Below are 8,462 nucleotides of genomic sequence, written 5' to 3'. Positions count from 1 at the left end.
TTTGTGTGCATGTAAAACGATGCTGTGTTGTTCCTGGATGGTAAGTCGACTCCCTAGAGGACATTTGTTAAAGGTCAAAGACAAATCTTTCACATATGGAGAAAATTAGCAATGTTATAGTCCCAAGGAAAAAATGATGTGTAATTCATATCAAAAACAAGTTAACAAATGGAAAAACCAGTCATTGCTTTCTACTTTTAAATGTTTGGGTGTCTTACTTTTCCCTAAAATGTAGTAAAAAATGCCAGCCTTTTAAATCCCTTTCCGTCTCCTTTTTCTGGCTTACCAAATGACTTTTCAAAGTGAATTTGTCAATTTTCAGGGTTTTTTCAAAAAAAATTTTTAGCTGTTGATGGACCTTTGTTTTATTCATTTATTTATATGTGGTGCTGAGAATTGAACCCAGTGCCTCACACATGCTAGGCAAGGGCTTTACCACTGAGCCACAACCCTAGCCCCAATTTTCAGTTTTTTTCTGTTAGTGCTTTCATGGGAATATGTGTGTGTGTGTTAATCTATCACAACCAATATTTGTCCCGTCTCCACAGGTCGATTTTGGATCTGGATTACATTATAAATCTTGTAACTAGATGAGCTTTGTGTTTTCATTACACATTTGTGAACAACTTCCTTCTTGGACCAATGGCAGGGACAATCTCACAAAAATTTTGCATGAATAAAGCAGAATGAAGAAACATTTGTAGTAGATAGGAAGCCAATTGTAAAAATGTTTTTAAAAGTATTTTTTTTCAGAGTGCTAAATTCTAATCCATGAAATAATTTATCAGCATTTATCCTAAGTTTTAGCGGGCATCAAAGCCTTAAAACATGGTAACAGGTAAAAAACAAAAGAAGCAGTTCCTCATCGCATTGCCATGTACTACTGTAATTCAGATGAATTCAGAGATGAATTCCAGCAATTATATAGCAGTAGAAGAATATACAGTAAAAACCAACTTATTGTGACTAATTTAGGAGAGTGCCAGTTACCACACAAAGCCTTGGGGTAAGAAATTTTTAAAGAAATGACACTGTAAATTTGCAGGAGTTATTTTACTCTAAAAAATGCTTAACATCCCTGGCATTTCCCTAGGCTTCCTATGTGCCATTCTTCTTCCCGGACCAGCTATGTCCCTCCTCACCTCAGAACATTCACTTATGCTCTTCTCACCTCAGAACACGCCTCCCCATTCCCTGTCAGCACCTTTCTTCACTTTTCTGAGTCAGCCTCAGGTCTCTCCTTCTCTCCAAGTCCTTCTCCCCCTGTCGCATCCTCCTGCTCTCTCTTCTCTGATGACTCTTATAGTTGAACTCCTGCTTGTTCCTCAGTTAATTTTTTGAATATTAGTTTTGTTTCCCCATACTAGGTCAAAACAATTGAGTACATGGACCACATATCCTGACAACACCTTACAAATAAATTCTAATTCATCCTTACCCTTAAGTACGTGGCCCAGAGTTGCCCAACTCCAAGCTTCACAGAAAACAGCAAAGCACAGTCCAATCTTTGAGGAACGAGATCGAATCCCATCAGAATAACAGATGGAAGGAGACCCTCATCGTTATACAAAATACATATATGATGATGTGAGGAGGAAGAAAAAAAAGAGAGAGAGAAATGTGTCACATTAGATTGGGTAGAGAGAGGTGATGGGAGGGGAGTGGAAGGAGGGAGGGGGGATAGGAAGCGCAGCAGAATACAATAGACACTAGTATTGCTGTATGTATATAGGTGGCCGTATAACCAATGTGATCCTGCAACCTGTACACTTGGAAAAATGAGAATTCATACCCCATTTGAATCAAAGTGTATGATATGTCAAGATCATTGTATTATCAGGAGCAACTAATTAAAAAAAAAGAATAACAGAAGTACACAGGTGACCACAGTATAGGGCAGAATTTGTAGTCACAGGAAAAGTTCAGGCTGCTTTTGTCTGATTAGAGGATTTATGGACAGCTTCATGAAGGGAAGTAACAACTTCATCTAGACTATGAAGCGGGTAAGTAGAAGTCCAACAGACACAGGAGTACAGCAATGAGTATAAACTGGATCAAGCACAGCATTTGTGAAGGTAAGTTGGTTAGAAGGTGGTAAGACTGGAAGGTGACTGGGTAAGGCAGTGACCCTCAGACCAAGGGGAATCATCAAAGGCTTTTCAGTAGAGCAGTGTAGGTGAAGCAACTGTGAGCAGATGGTGGAAAAGAGCAGGAAAAAAAGAACATGTAGGAGAGATGAGAGGTGATGAAAATCTGACCGAGGCAATGGCATTGAAAACAGGAGACAGCCGTTGTGTGCGACGTTACATGGACAACGTCTAAAGCACTCCAGCCTGGAGAGATGGCCTAAGGTTTCAAGCTCTGGGTGTTTGCAGACTTCAGACCAAATCCTGCCATTCCAGTCACTTTTTAAGTAAAATTAAATAAATCACTGATCTCACCAAGCTGCAACTTCCCTGTAGTAAAGTAATAATAATGTTGGTGCCTACCACACAGGATTTTGGAAGATGAAATTCATATTTGCTAAATTTAACAGCATAATCCCTGATAGATAGCCCCTGATGAATAGTAGCTCCTGTGATTGAAAGTTTAAATCTAAGTAATTAGAATTATGATTCTGTTAGCAAAAATAGGGATATCAACAGAAAGGGTTTGAGAAACAAAATACCAAGTTTTATTTGGCACTGGGAGTTTCAGTTAATAGTGGAACATTAGATAGAGACAGCCTCGGGCAACAGAAACAGCAAGACTGGAGCTGAGAAGCCACATCAAGGTAAGAGGTTTAGGACTTGGCAGTCATCCAAATGGAGACTTAGCATCTTCCTCCTGCTTTATAAAATATTCATTAGCCAAATCTTCAGTAAGCATAGTCAGTACTAATAGCAAATTACTGAAAATTCAGTTAACTCTGGGAATATCAACCAGAAACACTCCCCCAAAACCAGCAGGGAATTTACTTTTCCCCACAAAACCAAAATTAAGTGATGCCTTCCTTTATTTCTTGATTAAAAAAAAAAAAGAAAAAAAAATCCTACATGATCCCTTTGGGTTGTCAGACATCAAAAGAAATGTTTCTTTAAAAAGAAATGTTAGCTTCTCCAATGAAAGTATCCATGCTGTCATCTGCTGTCATTAACAGAATGACTTTAAAGAAAACACATAATGGGAGGCCCTATGACCAAGTCCAACAGATTATGTGCCCAAAAGTCAAGGCTAGTTTAGTTCACTCACTTTATAAATTCTTGGGAATTATTCTATACATGGGAATTATTTTTAAAAACAACAGTTGAAAAATTAGAGCTTAACCCTCTTAGAGAATGAACATTCCCTTGCTGAGACCATAATGTAAACCTATCCTTCTAGATAATGCCAAAAATGCATTAAGAAAACTCAACCTTACATAGTTACTGATAGTTTGCTGTGCCTTTTTTTTAATATTTATTTTTTAGTTGTAGTTGGACACAATACCTTTACTTTATTTATTTATTTTTATGTGGTGCTGAGGATCAAACCCAGGGCCTCACACATGCTAGACGAGTGCTCTACCCCAGCCACAACACCAGACCCTGCTATGCCTCTTTACTTCCAGCATTTTATACAGGCGTGGCCTGCGCCCACCATCTCTGGTTTTCTCTGTTGTTCTCCTCGTCTGATACTTTCACCTTCTGCAATCTGGTTCTCATTTCACCAATGCGTTGCTTTCACAAACAGTAAAAGTGTTCCCACAGGCCAAATGTGCAAAACATCCTCCTGCTGCGTTCCACCTCAGCTATCTTCTGAACTCATTTCTTTTGAGTAGCAATGTAATATAGGTGTTTGGGGGATTTTGTTTTTGTTTAAAAGCATAGGTTTGAAAATAAACATCTCCTTTTGCTGCCAATCTTTACTAGCTGTGTGCCTTTGGGAAGGTGGCTAGTTCTCTGTGCCTATTCCCTCAACGGTAAAAATGATTATAATTGTGGTCACCACTTAGGTTCTTTTCATGAAGACTGAACAGGAAAAGAATACTTAAAGTATCTGGTGCATAGTGGATGCTTACTCTCCACCTCTCATTTCTTTCCATAGAACCTGTTTCCTAAAAAGTGGAGCAGATATTTTTGCAATTTCTGTTCATCACCATAATTCTATGCCCTGTGTTACTTGGTTGGTTTTTTGTTTTCTTTCTTTTTAAACTTTTACTTGTCTGCTACTACCTTCTTTGAATGGCAAATACTTTCTCTTCAAGACCACCTTTATTATAGTCTTATTCAGTCCCAAAGTTAGCCTTTCTTTGTTCATCTCTACTTAATTTTGTGTATCTTCCATTCAGAAGTCTTAGCTCCTACAGCAGTACTTTCCTGGTTTCTTACACTGATTTTGCTTTCTGCTACTTATTTTTCCCTTAGTGCCCATTTGAACTCATTTATTCTTTTCTTCACATGTATGAACAAACTACTAGCAATTCATTGACACTTAAATATGTTAAGTATCTAATTAAAGTCTCCTGCAATCTCTTTTCAAATACTTCTTTACCAATTTAACTAGTGCTTTTTAGTGCAAGATATAACTTGAAACTTACATGTCTCCACCCACCCATCAGGCTATTTCCCTACCTAGCAAGGCAAGGAACCAGTACAACCAGTATGGGGAGCACCCGGGCTTCACTTACATTGATGATGAAAAAGGGAAAATGATGTTTCCCAGAGACAAGGATGAGGGTGTCATCCAATGTCCAGAAGGATAGATAATCAACCTGACTTGCTTAAGGGGTGCTGGGAAATCATTGTTTAAATTCATATGATATATATTAAGTTTAGATACCCATTTCATTTTAAAACTGAAGAAAAATAAACTACATTTTTGTTTAATTATACAAATTATACAAATTTTCCTTTACTATGATAGGATAGCTAAAAATATATTTTTTGAAAAACACAGCTAATGTGCTTGCTTGTGTTCCAGTTTACAAGCACAAGTAAAAGTCACCTAAGGAATCACTTCAAAACCAAATAATACCATTTATTGACTGGGTTATTTGATTTTTTGGTGTTCAGTTTTTTTGAGTTCTTTATGTATCCTGGGGATTAGTGTTCTATCTGACCTGCGTATGGCAAAAATTTGCTCCCAAAATGTGGGCTCTCTCTTCACATCATTGTCTCTTTTTCTGAGAAGAAGCTTTTTAGTTTGAGTCCATCCCATTTATTAATTCTTGATTTTATTTCTTGCACTTTAGAAGTCTTGTTAAGGAAGTCGGGGCCTAATCCAATATGATGAATATTTTTCCTACTTTTTCCTCTATTAGGCCACAGGATCCCTCGTCTAATTCTTAGGTCTTTGATCCACTTTGAGTTGAGTTTTGTGCATGGTGAGAAATAACTTAACACACACAAAAATCAAACAACCCAATCAATAAATGGGCTAAGAAGCTGAACAGACACTTCTCAGAAGAATATATACTTTTGATGAACAAATACATGAAAAAATGCTCAAAATCTCTAGTAATTAGAGAAATGCAAATCAAAATTACTCTAAGATTTTTATCTCATACCAATCAGAATTGTAGTTATCAAGAATACAAACAACAGTAAATGTTGGTGAGGATGTGGGGGAAAAGGCACACTCATACATTGCTGGTGGGACCACAAATTGGTGCAACCAATCAGAAAAGTAGTATGGAGATTCCTTAGAAAACTTGGAATGGAACCACCATCTGACCCAGCTATCTCACTCCTCAGTCTAAAAAGGACTTAAAATCAACATACTATAGTAACTCAGCCACATCAATGTTTATAGCAGCTCAACTCACAATAGTTAAACTGGAACCAAACTAGATGCCCTTCAATAGATGAAGGGATAAAGAAACTGTAGTATTTATAAACAATGTAATATTACTCAGCACTAAAAGAGAATAAAATTATGGCATTTGCAGGTAAATGGATAGAATTGGAGAATATAATGCTAAGCAAAGTAAGCCAATCCCCCAAAACCAAAGGCCAAATATTCTCTCTGATAAGTGGAGGTTGATCCATAATGGGGGGGATGGGAAAAATGGAGGAACTTTGATTGGGCAAAGGGAAGGAAAGGTTCCGAAGGGGGCATAGGTGCAGGAAAGATGGTGGAATGAGATGGACATCATTACCCTAGGTACATGTATGACTGCACATGTGGTGCAACTCTGCATCGTGTACACTCAAAGAAATGAAAAGTCGTGCTGTAATTTTGTACAACGAATCAAAATGCATTCTGCTGTCATATATACCTAATTAATATAAGTTAATTAATTTTAAAAATAAAATGGGCAAAAAAAAAAAAAAAAAGAAATAGTACCAATCTGGAACATTCAGAGATTAGAGAAAGAGGGAACACTTCCTATCTTACTTTACAAGGCTAACTTAATTCTGATATTAATATCTTATAAAAATATTGCAAAAAAAAGAAAATTACAAATAAATGTTTTCTATAAAAATGTTTTTAAAAATTCTAAGCAAAATGTTGCGAATAAAATAGTGATATGTAAAAATGGAACTACATTATTAATAATATATTATTATTAATATATTCTAGCAATTTGTGTGCAAATAAGTAAAAACTCACTTAAAAAGTTATATAATTGACTGTATGTGTATTGTATTTCAGTAATTTTTTAAAACTTTCACCAAGCTTAAGGTACTATATTACAGCTTTTTCTTCCAAATTTTTAAAGAACAGATAATAGCTTCACTTTATAAAACTAAAATAATTTTTATTGCCAAAATATATTAGAGATCCGTTTTTCTATAGACTTGGATACAAAAGTTCTAAATAAAATACTAACAAAGCCATTTATCTATCGTGCTGTTTATCATATTTTCTCCTCAACATCCCACCAAGTTTCTTTTGGGTACTAGAGTTCAACTTCTGCTCCATCAGTTCCTCCCATAACCTGTCTGCCTGTCTGCCGCAGTCTTGGCTGGGCACAGAATCACGAGCCACTCAAGCAGGAACAAAACTTTATTTCGAAAAAACCGCCGCCGGCAAGCCAAACCCGGTCCTCCTACGCGGGCATCCACCCGGAACCGCGCGTCTCCCGGAACCCGGGGTCCCCCGGACCTCCCCCGGAATTTCCTCCTACTATCCTTCCCCAACCAATGGGAACTCTCCAAGAGTCTGGTAACGTGAGTCCGGTAGCAGGCCAAGGTGAACAGCGGGAGTCCAATTTCCATATGAATGTAAATCTTAACATAATCATCTCAGTGGCTAGCTGGCATCACTTTACAACCAAAGGTGCCATACATCGTATATTTGCTTGTGGCTCCTAGCATCTGCCCCCTTCTGTTTAATTAAGCAACAAGCAATGTGGCTAGGGACCGTGCCTGGTAGGTTGTCCAATTTAACATATGGTTCTTACCCGTCATGGGAGAACTGACATTTAGGCGTCAGCTTCCTGTCTTAGGTTGAATCCCCTGTAATCAGATCAACCCGTCACTGACTACCGGTCCAGCATTCATCCATGCTTGTGGATAGGCCTATGCACCAGTGGGGGGGTGAGGTTCTTGCCTCACCTCTGTTGGCCCCCAAATTTAGCCTTGGTGCCAGTGGGGGGGTGAGGTTCTTTGCCTCACCTCTGTTGGCCCCCAAATTTTAGACCATCACTAGTAGAAGGGAGGAGGATACAGAAATGCCACGACACCAAGCCAATTGATGGCTCCTTTGGAAAAATTACGTCACTGGTGACACCATCAGCAAAGATATGCCAGTATTACCACAATAAACATGGGGTGAGCTGGCAAGGAAATTGCATCACTGGTGACACCATCAGCAAAGATATGCCAGCAGTACCACAATTCGGTGCACCAGATGATATTTTACAATGTATGTAACTGATATATAGTCCAGGCAAGTTCTGCAAGCAGTTCAAATTGGAGGAGTCTATCAATATGTCCATTTCCTCCCAAAGTAAATCAAGTCCTTGATTGAGCATTACTTGTTGAGTTATATTCATTGATGCATCAGTTTATACAGTTTACCATGATAGCTATCATAGAAGCTGTAGTTTGGTTTTATCTCAGTCTTCACCGGAATTGGGATGGAGATGGAAATTCTGGCAATGATGCTAAAGAGACATTATCCTGAACAGAATTATTAAATATAATGAAAAGGAAAGGTGAAAGTAAACAAACAGATCTGTTAAACTCCTTTAAAAACAATCCTTAACAGTTGTTTACCTAATTTAAATTAGTAAACAAACAGATCTGTTAACCATCTTTAAAAACAATCATAAACAGCTGTTCACCTAATTTAAATTAAACCATATAAATCACGTGAATAAAGAAAAAATTCGGATCCATTTTTTCATGAGCGCTCCTCATATAAGAAATATGGACATACACACATACAGACATACAACACTAAACAGAAGTGTGCACACAACATACAACACATAAGACAATAGTAAATAAAGTCCTTGTAACTATACTTAGGTGAAATCTCCATTGCAATGTTTA

The sequence above is a fragment of the Spermophilus citellus genome, assembly GCF_964194105.1.
Source record: "Spermophilus citellus genome assembly, chromosome: 9".
NCBI classification, from domain to species: Eukaryota; Metazoa; Chordata; class Mammalia; order Rodentia; family Sciuridae; genus Spermophilus; species Spermophilus citellus.
This window is presented reverse-complemented; position numbering follows the sequence as displayed.